This window comes from Mus caroli, chromosome 10, assembly GCF_900094665.2.
Source record: "Mus caroli chromosome 10, CAROLI_EIJ_v1.1, whole genome shotgun sequence".
NCBI classification, from domain to species: domain Eukaryota; kingdom Metazoa; phylum Chordata; class Mammalia; order Rodentia; family Muridae; genus Mus; species Mus caroli.
In genome coordinates, this window is record NC_034579.1 from 2,636,185 (window position 1) to 2,649,477 (window position 13,293).

The following is a 13,293-nucleotide window of genomic DNA, read 5'->3' on the forward strand; positions in this document are numbered from 1 at the left end:
GAGGGTATGGGGAACTTTTGGAAGTGCATTGGAAACGTAATTGAGGAAAATACGTAATAAAATATATTAAAAAAAAAGAAAAAAAAAGAATTTTGAGCCTTGGACATGCGGACAATATGTGGACAGATGTAGACCATAACAATGAAGCGACAAGGTATAATTCTCACTCTTACCATGCTCATTTAATTGATAAAATTAACTATGATATAGATAATTTACTAACATATAGCCTGTACTAGAGAATAGTACTTATAGAATGAATTTTGAATGGATGCCAGTCATTGAAGCATTTCAGAAGTTCATGAAAGCTGTGAATTTGAGTTGTTCAGGACCACAGCTTTGGGGCATCTCTTAATTTTTACTTAAAGATAGACAAGAATGAGGTGGATTTGCCTGGGAACTCCAGCTGGTAGAGCAGGGCCTTTCTCTGTATGTCTGAAACAATTTAGTTAGTCTTATTGGATCAATCAGGTGTTGATACAGAACAACCTAGGTTGCCATGGGAATGGGACATAAATGCAACTGTTATGTAAGGCATAAATTCTGAACAATATTTTGAATCATACCTCATTTTCTAATTTCTCTGCCTTTTTGACTGCTCTGCATCTGTAATCTTTCTGAAACCTTTCTGGACAGACACACTCTCTCCTTTGCTGTCATCCACCTTCTGTTCTGTGCTGTTTACAATCTGCAGACAGACTTTTCCTTGTATTTATCTGCTAAAAACAAAAACAAAAACCTCTTATCTTTTGTTTGACAATATTCTGATCTAGTGTGTGTGTGTGTGTGTGTGTGTGTGTGTTTGGGGAATATTGGAACAGATGTAGAAAAACACAACTTTAAGTCTCCATTCTTTTTTTTTTTTGTATAAAAGGGACTTTATTTGGGGAAAGGGGACTTGGAAAAGGGGTAGCAGCAGAGAACATGGTACAGAGAAGGACAGAAATAGAGCAGCGAAAAGAAGAGAGAGAGAGGGAAAGAGTCCAGCCAGGGGCACATGGAGGGGAGAGAGAGAGAGAGAGAGGGGTGGGGGAGGGCATAGATATCTTTATTTTTGATGATACTTGCTCAGGCTTTGTGGGGCATTGGGCTGTGCACAGACAGGCAGGTCTCCAGTTGAGGTGTGGTCTGATAATTTACCTACATGACACGATAGGCGTTCCCTCACGATCCTGGAACTCTGCCTCCTGCCTAAATTACTGCCCCCCCCCCAGCCCCCACAAGAGAAGCATGGCTAGAAGTCCTGTAGGGAATGTCCCAAGCTTCTGACCTTCAGGCTAAACTCCTCCCCAGTTACCTAGCAACAGTAAGATAAGACAGCATACTTTAAAAGAGGCTGTTTGGCCTCTTCTAGCTCTCTCACTTCTCTCATTTCTTTGTTCTCTTACCTCTCACTTCTCTCACCCCTCTCTCTTTGTCTCCTCCCCTCCCCCTCCCCTCCCCCTCCCCTCCTCCTCTCCCTCTCTCCCTTCTTTCTTTCCTCCTGCCTATCTATTATAATAAAACTCTAAAACCATCGACTGTTGCTGCTCATCAAGATCTGCTGTGCTTGGAGGACTGGATGGGCTTTCTCTTAATGAGCCGTTTCTAATGTCCTGATGGAAGGCCTTCCTGTGCTCCATCCAGTCAAGATCCGCTTCACTCACTCTTGCTGGTGTGGGAACCTCTCTTCCCCATCCCTCTCTCCCATAACCCCGGGGCTTTAGAGAGTAGCCCCAAGGCTCCAAGCTTGGGCTGCCCCTTGTCCACACCCCAAATAGAGGGTCAGAGGCTTGGTTGCCCACCCGGGGCTGAGTGGAAAGAGTCTGGCAGCCCTCCCAAGTCCTCCTGACCAGAGCATAGGTGGAACTCTGGTGGGGCATGGGTCTCTTTCCTCCCTCTCTTCCCCAAGGCCCCCTTATTAGTTCCTACAAGGCTTGGTCAGACTCTCTCCAAAAATTAGCAATGGCTTTTTGATATCTCTTTGGAAAAATCCTGTAAACTGTCTTCAAAGGGGAAAAAAGAAAGAAATTAAGCTGCTAAATTTATGATGCTGTGAAAAATGCATGAAGAGACTTACATCTTTAATGTCATTCACCAAGGACATAGAGCTACATCCTAATCTTATATAATAGAGGCACCCGTTTCTCTGTCAGATGAACCCCTGGGCACTTCCTAGAAGACAGAGTACTATCTGTATAGACCCTAGAGTGAATTCTGGCATTTCCCATGATGCAGAGCCAAAATCACTTTTGTTTGCATTATGGATTTTTATCTCCAATGTAAGAAATAAATAACTGAGAAAAATCTGTAAGAAATTCTCCATTGGAAATAGTTAAGACCTACTTTGACTCATTTCCTGACTGTCTGATTATTTTGAAGTTCCAGTGTGTCTCAAGGGAGTCATACACTCAAGAACTGAGAGCAGATTTAAGGATACCATTTCAGTCTACAAGGCAAGGATGAAAGAGATAGGACTTAGCAATAAAAGGATTCAAATAAACACAAGACCAAAGACTTCTGACAAATAAAATTTAAGAAAGGACTTGAGTGCAAACAAAAACAGTTTTTCATAAATATAGAATTATTAGATGCTGGACAGGCAGATCAGGGATTGAGTACATTTTGTTCTTGCTGAGGACTTAAAGTCATTTCCCAGCACCTACTTGTAACTTCTGGTCTATAGGAGACAATGCCATCTTCTGATCTCTATGGTTACCTGCATTCACAAATGCAAAGACACAGACAGCCCCGTAGGTACAATTAAAAACAAGAATGTAAGAAAAAGAAGAAATATAGAATTATTGAACACACTGGCTATGCATTTCATGTCTTCACACTCAAGGCATATTTGAATTAAGGACTCCAAATCATTCTCTGAGAGTCAACTTTTTCATTACCTTCTTTAATCATTATTTATTGATTCCACAAATACTTGTTCAGCATATCTTGTTCATTATGAGAAATCTGAGGATTTGTTGGGGGAAAATATGGAATTTGTTTCTTTTTATTCCTACTCCTGGAGAGATTAAGATATAATGTATACCTCAACAATTCTACTAGTCTTTCCTAAGATATAGGTGGAGGGAGAGGACATCAGGCTAAGTCTACAGATCTGCAGGACAGAAAGATTTTTGATTGCCTATTATAGTTTAGCAATTCAATACTAGATCAACAAAAATATAAATATTGATGTTAATGAGGTAAATATATTAACCAGACTGTGGGAAATCTTGACTAGCATTTGAAAGCCACAACTGAAAGATACTATTGTCCTCAATACTTATGAACAGATTGTGTGGGCTTCTAAAGTTTGTAAAGAGAGGTTAACACCAGCTTCCTGAAGAACTTGATGGCTCTAAAGGGTTTGATATACTTTGGGTTATTTCCAGATGGGAAAGTACATATAAAATCTGGTTAATTCTTGTTAGACTTCATAAGGGATGCTTTCAATTTTTGATTGGCACTTGCTGTTCCCTCTCTGCCCCAGTCCTTACCTGAATGTCTATTTGCAATTAGGTCATTTGACATGGTAAACAGAAGAGAGAGAGGAGTGTCTAAAATACTGCCTGCTTTAGGAACCAAGTGGAGAAAATGGTTGATGAGAAGAATTGACACCCATGTGCATTTAACAAGCTAGAATTATAGCAAAGGGACAGAGAGGGACTGCTTGATAATAAAAATGTTGCTTTGATTGAATCTGGGCAAGCAGCCAAAGGTATCAGTAACTCTAAAACATTTTGTTTCTTGATCAAACACACCATAGATCTATGGAAAGTTGTGCATTTATTTCTAGTAAATGGTGAGGTTGCATCAGATTAGAATTCCAACAGAAGCTCTTGAGTCAAGACCTGTTAGTAATTAAACAATGGATTTACCAGAGGTCAACAAGTTACTGGCTTTGGCGGGGGTGGGTGGGTAGGGCAGATGGTTCAGTGGCTGAGAGCACACACTCCAGTTCTCCAGTTTCCAGCATCCATGGTGGGTAGCTCTCAACAACCCATTTGAGTCTGATGCCCTTCTCTGGCTTCCACTGGCACCAGCACACAGGTGTGCATGTTCACACACACACACACACACACACACGAGTCATACACGTTAATCAAACAAATTTTTAAAATGTGGGAAAGTTACCGTCATTTATTAACATATTTGTTTGACTTACAAATCATGAATGACTATTCTAGTATATAACAGTATCTGTACTTGGTCAACCTTGGCAACTCTATTTGGAGATAATAAAATTAATAACCTGTTTATTATGTCTTGGGCTATTGTATTCAGTCCTTTGCTACTGTTCGAGGTTAGTTCCTCAACAAATTTTACCAAATGGATTTGTCATAGGTTGATGCACTAATTTTCATGATTTATATCACTCATGTATATAATCTTGGGTTGTTTCCCTGTGGCAGTGAATTTATAAGGTTTAGACATGCTCACACATGGAGATTTCAGTGATAACAATGCAAGTGAAACAAACCAAAGTTCAGTGAAGATCCACGTGACACACCTCTTGTGTCCTAGAGATGTGATTATTTATGGGACAAAACAAACCAATACCTTCTTTAGAGGTGGTCTTAGTTAGGGTTCCTATTGATGCTATAAGACACAGTGTTCAGAACACCTTGGGAAGGAAAGGGTTTACTTCAGCTTACACTTCCAGGTAATAATCTATCATTGAGGGAAGTCAGAACAGGAACAAGAAGCAGGGCAAGAATCTGGAGGCAGGAGCTGATACAGAGGCCATGGAGAGATGCTGCTCATTGTTGTTTCCTATACAGTACTTAGCCTGCTTTTGTATGGAACCCAAGATCAGGGAATGCCTCACCCACAATGAGCCGGGTCTTCCCTCATCAATCACTAATTAAGAAAATGCCCCACAGGCTTGCCTATAACTTGATCTTGTGGAGACATTTTCTTTCTTTCTTTCTTTCTTTCTTTCTTTCTTTCTTTCTTTCTTTCTTTCTTTCTTTCTTTCTTACTAGATATTTTCTTTATTTACATTTCAAATGCTATCCTTAAAGTTCCCTATACCTTCCCCGTGCCCTGCTCTCCTACCCACCCACTCCCACTTCTTGGCCCTGGCACTCCCCTGTACTGGGGCATATAAAGTTTGTAAGACCAAGGGGCCTCTCTTCCCAGTGATGGCTGACTAGGTTCTTAATTGACCTTACCATCCCTCAGATGACTTTAGTTTGTGTCCAGTTAGAATAAAGCCATCCAGCACAGTGTTCTGACAAACGAAGCAGCCAAATGTCTCATGGAGAAGATGAGAATTGTGTTACCTGTAGACACAAAGCAATTTAGGAGCTCCAAAGAGTGGGTAGAAAGCCAGGCACAGCTCAGGGTAGGGTTAGGTAAAAATTGGTTTACTTTATAGTTAAACTGAAATTTAGAAAATACTAATTATTTTTATTTTTGAGAGCATCACACTTGCCCACAATGTTCAGGGATCTTGTTCACCCTGCTAACTCCCTCTGTCTTCCTCCCATCTGCGATCACCCACCTCTCCATTATCACACAGGTGCTCATTCACTGTTGCTCTGCGTTCTAGATTACAACAGCCAGGCCTTCTCCAGAAAACACTACATGGCCCCACCATTTGGTTCCCACATCTTTTCCACCTGCTTCTTTTGCAACACTGTCTGTACTATATAGGTCCTTAAGGTTGGTTTTATCTCCAGAACTATTTGTTTTCCCAAGGCACAGATGATGACACTCAAGAAAGTATTCAAAGTAAAAGTCTAGGTCAGCTAATGGCTGTGTTGGAGAGTTAGGAGAGGGAAAACTTGCTTTTGCTGAGATTCCAAAGAAAAAAGAAAATCTGTCCTTAGCATCAGATACCTGAACCTATTGACAGTGGCAATACCAGGAAATCACTTGCTGAACACTTCATTATTTACTCTGTGACATATGAGTGCAATCTGTAGATATGGAAGCTATAGGTAAGTCAACTCAAGTTCATCTGGAAGGTGCAGATGAGGACTCAGAGTCTGATAATTTGTTTCCAAATCCTATGACCACAATCTCTGTGTAACATTCTTTCATACTAAAGAAGTAAGGTCCAGGAAACAGTGCAGCAGGTGGAGTGGTCTGCCACCAGGCCCATAATCTGAGACTGATTCCTGAACTCCACTTGGTGATAGGCGAGAACTGATTGCCATAGACCTTCACACACACACACACTGTGGCACATATGTAGCCTCCATAGACCTACACACTGTAGCACACATGTAGCCTCCATAGACCTCCACATACACACTGTGGCACACATGTAGCCTCTTGCCTCCCGAAAATAAATACATGTAAAAAGAAGGAGTGGGAAGAAGAGGTCAGGGGAGGGGAGAATAAGAAAAAGAATTATATACGTGTGGTATATACTATATATTGGTATATACAATATATAGCATTACCACTATATATTGTGGTAATGCTACAGCAAACCTCTGTACTTAGCATTCTAACTTAATTAAAACTATGGCTCCAAATACCAACTACATTTGAACTTCAACACATGACTTTTTTGGAGGGCGGGGTACAATCTAACCAATACCAATAGACTAGAAAAAGTTTAATATGATAAGCAGCCAGAAAAGTTAGGAGTTAATTATTATACACCAAGAACTTTATTAGATGTGAGAGTTTGGGAATTAAATGTAAGCTTTAACTACCCATTATCCAGCAGCTCTGAGCAGAACACTTCAATTTCTCAACACCCAAGATAATATAAAAATATGAAAACTTATATAGCTGCATAAGAATGAACAAAATATACAGTAAGATGCACAGTAAAAAGGAGATTCAATAGGGGAAGAGCTCTGGCACCCATGGGTTTTAGGGATGGAGTTCTTCACCTCAGGGACACTGAACAAGAGCTAGAAAGATACCTGGAATAATATTGAACCAGATAAGTTTATCATTTGTCTCAGTTTATTTTCCTGTTGCTCTTCTATAATATCTTGATAAAAGCAACTTAAGGTAGAAAGGGCTTAGTCATGCTCACCGTTCAAAGGTTTACTCCAGTATGGTCAGGAAGCCAATATGGCAGAAGCTTGAGGCAACTGGTCAAATTGTATTTGTCTTATCAGGACCAGAAAGGACTCACATCCTTTTCCACTTCATACTCATCAGCATCCTCTGGCTCAGGAATGGTCCCACCCATACCTAAGATATGTCTTCTCCATCAACTAACGTGATCATGATAAGGGATGCCCACATGTTCCTTCTTCAGGTGATTTTAGATTTCTGTCAATTTGAGAATACTAACCATCATGTCACTGGGGATTATACACTACCCTGGGTTTTCGTGATAATGCTTCACTCCTCAGTTATCAGTGTGAGAATCACTCACAAGATCAACAGCATTGTGGGCAAGCCACTGAATGGATTCTCAGGGGAGTGTTTCATCCCTTATATTCTGCTTTATTCAAGGACAACAAGAGAAATGAAACCCATGTGGAAAACTTCTGGTCCAGGAAAAGGGGGGCATCATTCTAAAGAAAGAGGAGAACAGAAAAAAAAAAACAACATTATCATGAGGCTGTTGCAAAAACTTTATAGAATGTAAGAAAAAAATTGATGGCAATGAGAATCATAAAGCCCTAAAGAAATACTAGGCAAATGTTATTAAACCGAAAGATGTATTAAAGAAAGTCAATTTGTCCTTTGGTTAGGAAGGGATATAAAAGCATACTTATTGACAAAAATAGTACCTTAGATGCTACCCAGGATCTGTTAAGTCTCTCAGTGACATAAATTAACAAAACTGAAGGGAAATCATAAATACAGCATCAGGCTGAGATGACAAAAAAATGTGGATAAAATGTGCTATCATGACTGAGCAAATCATGATAGGGGCCATAAAAATGGAATACAGCCAAAGTAATTGATGCAGAACATGAAGATGAAAATGTTTAAATACATAATATTGAAATCCCATGACAGCATTTCTATATAAAACCTCAGCTTACATTTAACAAAAGCATCAAGTAGATGAGAAAAAAAAAACAAACCCAAAATCCTTAAAGGTTAGCCCTAGTAGAACAAGAACTCACGTCTTCCAAAATATTGTATATTATAGAAGAACAATGAGGCTTTTGAAGTTCATGCATTAAAGAAAACAAAAGAAGCAATATTAAGGTAGGAATTGTGGAGTAGACCAAACACAACCTAAAACTGTGCTGAAAAAAATATCTGCTTGTCCCATTTGAGAAGGAAGTCATTATAAGGAACAATATTATAAGATATCTTGGACCTGGAGAAATGGCTGAGGTTCAGAGTGTGAGCTGCTATGGCAGAGGACCACAGTTTGGGTCTTAGCATCTACATTGGTGGCTCACAGCTACCTATAGCTTCAGCTTCAGGAGATCGGATGCCATTTATTGGCTTCTGTGGACACTACAGTAACATCTCTCTCTCTCTCTCTCTCTCTCTCTCTCTCTCTCTCTCTCTCTCTCTCTCTCTTGTAATACTATGAAATAAACCAAGACAAGGTGTACCAAGCAGTAAGATAAAATCTTTGTAAATGGTTGCCTAATGTTGCAGCCACTAGGCTTCTTTGAGCTTACAGAAATAAAACCAGGAAGGAAAGAAAGAAAGAATGGTCCTCCATTTTTGTGCATGAAATGAATAATAGAATTAATAGTGAATGATAAATCTTACAGATATTTGTGAAGTTGTGACAGTCAAATATATAGAGTTTAATGATTTAGCAAATTATTGATAAATGCTGCATATAATTGGTACAGAAATAATGAAAGATAAGGCAGATACAGAAAAGAGAAAGAGTAGGTTGAGTATGAAGCTTACCACAGTTATGGGCCATAGCAATGCAGAACAAAATATATTTAACTACTAAACTGAAAAGAATAGGCCTCTTTCAGTTGAACCCAGTTGGATATTGTACTTTGTATTTAATTCTCTGAAATATTCATTTCCTTTGATTCAGTAATTTTAGCCCTGGAAATTTATTTTAGGGCAAGAATGAATTTATTAATGTAGTAATGTATTACAGAGGTTGCAAAGCTTGAAGAAATATTTTTCTAAACCTGGTAACTAGTCAGTTAGACTATAGATCTTGAAGACTAGATGCAAAGGAGAGCTAGAGATAAAAGTGAACAAAGTGAGAGTGTGTGTGAACAGGCTACACAAATTTAGATATGATGTCTGTCTGTCTGTCTGTCCATCCATCCAACTTTCTGTCTGTCTACTACATGTATCTATCATATCTGTCATCTGTCTGTCTATCTGTTATCATCTATTATCTCTATCATCTAAAACATATAAACATGAGAATATATGTATATTCACCTTCTTAACTGTTATAGCATACAAAATGCCTAATAAAATATGCAAAAGCATGTCACAGACTTTACGTTTTTCTGTAATGGAGAAATCTAATTTTAAGGTTTGTATCAATAATGATCCTTTTTAAAAATGGATACTTTAACTTTCCTATTCATAAATAATTAAATGACCTGCACAGGAATAATGGAATGTTTCAAAAGACCAAAACTATACCCAGATGTGCTGAAAGTGTGGCTAACAGTAGCATTGCAAGGATGAGGTAAAGTAGGGGAATCTGGATTTCCAGACTTTGGTAAATGTTGTCTGTACTGGAATCCTGTGATGTCTAGCCTTCCATCCCTTGGCCATATGAAGCTGCATATAGTTGATGATAGCTATAAATTTGTCCAACACAAAATTTGAAACATAAACTATTATGAAATTATATGTAATTTCTGCCATGTGTTGCAATTTTTTTTGTTTTTTGTTTTTTTTAATGTGTGGTGAAAATTTTACTTTGTGTATTTCAGGGTAGTTAGATTAGATGAGTGCTTCTCAGGCATGAACTTTGTAGATGACAGCATCATGTTGCAATGTCCAATGATTGAATAGTCTGGTGGCATGAGTAGAAAAATGAATAGGTAGATAGAAACTTGCTTTTTTAAAAAGTCCCTCCATCTTGGGCACGAACTTGGCAGAGTGTCCCAAGGTCCCCAGAGGACTCTCCACGCTGCAGGATCTTGAGATCACTGGTGAGTGGAACACGTCATCTGTTCCAAAAAACCCAGAGGGTCTTGTGCCATCAGGAACAGGGACAAAGGACAAAGGCAGGCCCTAGCACACCTAGAATCTTGGGATCGCTTGGGATGCAGGAGAGCACGTGGGCAGCAGAAGCAACAGAGCTTCTTGGACAGGGTCCCTTTGTTGGGGCTTCATCCTCAGCCAGGAGGCAGAGCTGAGACCTAGACCCCTGGGCACAGTTCTCTGCCAGAAGAGAGTCAGCCTACAGGGAGGGCTCTGACCCCAGGACTCAGGAGGGGGAATCTGAGCTCCAGACTTCTGTGAACCTTCCCTGCAAGAGGAGAGCTTGCCTGCTGAGAGCGCTCTGACAACTGGGACTCAGGAGAGAGTTGGGCTCCCAGGAGTGCTGACAGACACTAAAAAATCACAGGAGGAACAAGCACCAGCCAGAGACAGCTAGAACATCTAACAACAGAGATTACCAGATGGCAAAAGGCAAACATAAGAATATTACTAACAGAAACCAAGACCACTGGGCATCATCAAAACCTAGTATGCCCACCACAGTGAGTCCTGAATACCCCAACACACCCCCAAAAGCAAGATTCAGATGTAAAATCATATCTCATGGTGCTGGTAGAGTACATCAAGAAGGGCAATAACTCACTTAAGGAAATACAGGAGAACACCGCTAAACAGATAGAAGTCCTTAAAGATGAAACACAAAAATCCCTTAAAGAATTATAGGAAAACACATCTAAACATGTGATGGAATTGAATAAAACCATCCAAGATCTATAAAGGGAAGTAGAAACAATGAAGAAAACCCAAAGGGAGACAACTCTGGAGATAGAAACCCTAGGAAAGAAATCAGGAACCATAGATGTGAGCATCAGCAACAGAATATAAGAGATGGAAGAGAGAATCTCAGGTGCAGAAGATTCCATAGAGAACATGGACACAACAATCAAAGAAAATGCAAAATGCAGAAAGATCCTAACTCAAAACATCCAAGAAATCCAGGACACAGTGAGAAGACCAAACCTAAGGATAATAGGTATAGATGAGAATGAAGGTTTTCAACTTAAAGGGCCAGTAAATATCTTCAAGACAATTATAGAAGAAAACTTCCCAAATCTAAAGAAAGAGATGCCCATGAACATACAAGAAGCCTACAGAAATCCAAATAGACTAAACCAGAAAAGAAATTCCTCCAGACACATAATAATCAGAACAAAAAATGCTCTAAATAAAGACAGAATATTAAAAGCAGTAAGGGAAAAAGATCAAGTAACATATAAAGGCAGTCCTGTCACAATTACACCAGACTTCTCACCAGAGACTATGAAAGCCAGAAGAGCCTGGACAGATGTTATGCAGACCCTAAGAGAACACAATTGCCAGCCCAGGCTACTATACCCAGCAAAACTCTCAATTACCATAGATGAAGAAACCAAAGTATTCCATGACAAAACCAAATTCACACACTATCTTTCCATGAATCCAGCCCTTCAAAGGATAATAAAGGGAAAACACCAACACAAGGATGAAATTATGCCCTAAAAAAGCAAGAAAGTAATCCTTCAACAAACCTAACAGAAGACAGCCGCAAGAACAGAATCCCAACTCTAACCGGAAAAAGAACAGGAAGCAACAATTACTTTTTCTTTTTTTTTTTAAATTGAGTATTTATTTCATTTACATTTCCAATGCTATCCCAAAAGTCCCCCACATGCTCCCCCCTACTCCCCCCCACACTCCCACTTCTTACTTTTTCTTAACATCTCTTAATATCAATTCCCAAATAAAAAGACATAGACTAACAGACTGGCTACATAAACAGGACCCAAATTTTTGCTGCTTACAGGAAACCAACCTCAGGGAAAAAGACAGACACTAGCTCAGAGTGAAAGGCTAGAAAACAATTTTCCAAGCAAACAGTCTGAAGAAACAAGCTGGAGTAGCCATTCTAATATCGAATAAAATCGACTTCCAACCCAAAGTTATTCAAAAAAGACAAGGAGGAGCACTTCATACTCATCAAAGGTAAAAATCTTCCAAGTTAAACTCTCAATTCCGAATACCTATGCTCCAAATATAAGGGCAGCCACATTCATTAAAGAAACTTTAGTAAAGCTTAAAGCACAAATTGCACCTCACACAATAATAGTGGGAGACTTCAACACCCCACTCTCATCAATGGACATTTCCTGGAAACAAAAATTAATCAGAGACACATTGGAACTAACAGAAGTTATGAAAGATATGGACTTAACATATATCTACAGAACATTTTATCCTAAACCAAAAGGATATACCTTCTTCTCAGCACCTCATGGCACCTTCTCAAAAATGGACCATATAATTGGGAAAAAAACAGGCCTCAACAGATACAAAAATATTGAAATTATCCCATGTATCCTATCAGATCCCCATGGACTAAGTCTGATCATATATATAATTTTTTAAAAATTTTTATTAGATATTTTCTTAAGATCCCTTGGCGGGTGTTGTGGGTAGCTGGCGGGTGTCAGCCAAGTCTGCACCCTAGCTACCCCAGTGCTGGTCCCGATATTTTCTTTATATACATTTCAAATGCTATCCAGAAAGTTCCCTATACACTTCCTCTGCCCTGCTCCCCTACCCACCCACTCCCACTTCTTGGCCTTGGCATTCCCCTGTACTGGGGCATATAAAGTTTGAAATACCAAGGGGCCTCTCTTCCCAGTGATGGCTGACTAGGCCATCTTCTGCTACATATGCAGCTAGAGATACGAACTCTAGTGGTACTGGTTAGTTCATATTGCTGTTCTACCTATAGGGTTGCAGACCCTTTCAGCTCCTTGGGTGCTCTCTCTAGCTTCTCCATTCGCGGCCCTGTGTTCCATCTTATAGATGACTGTGAGCATCCACTTCCATATTTGCCAGGCACTGGCATAAAGGCTGATCTTCAAGGATAACAAATAATAGAAAGCCAACATTCATGTGGAAGCTTAAGAACACTCTACTCAATGACGCCTTGGTCAAGGAAGAAATAAAGAAAGAAATTAAAGACTTTATAGTTTAATGAAAATGAAGCTACAACATACCCAAACTTATGGAACACAATGAAATCATTTCTGAGAGGAAAACTCATAGCTCTGGGTGCCTCCAAAAAGAAACTAGGGAAAGCATAGACTAGCAGCTTGAGAGCACACCTAAAAGCTCTAGAAAAAAGAAAGCAAATTCACAGGATTAGAGGGCAGGAAATAATCAAACTCAGGGATGAAATCAACCAAGTGGAAACAA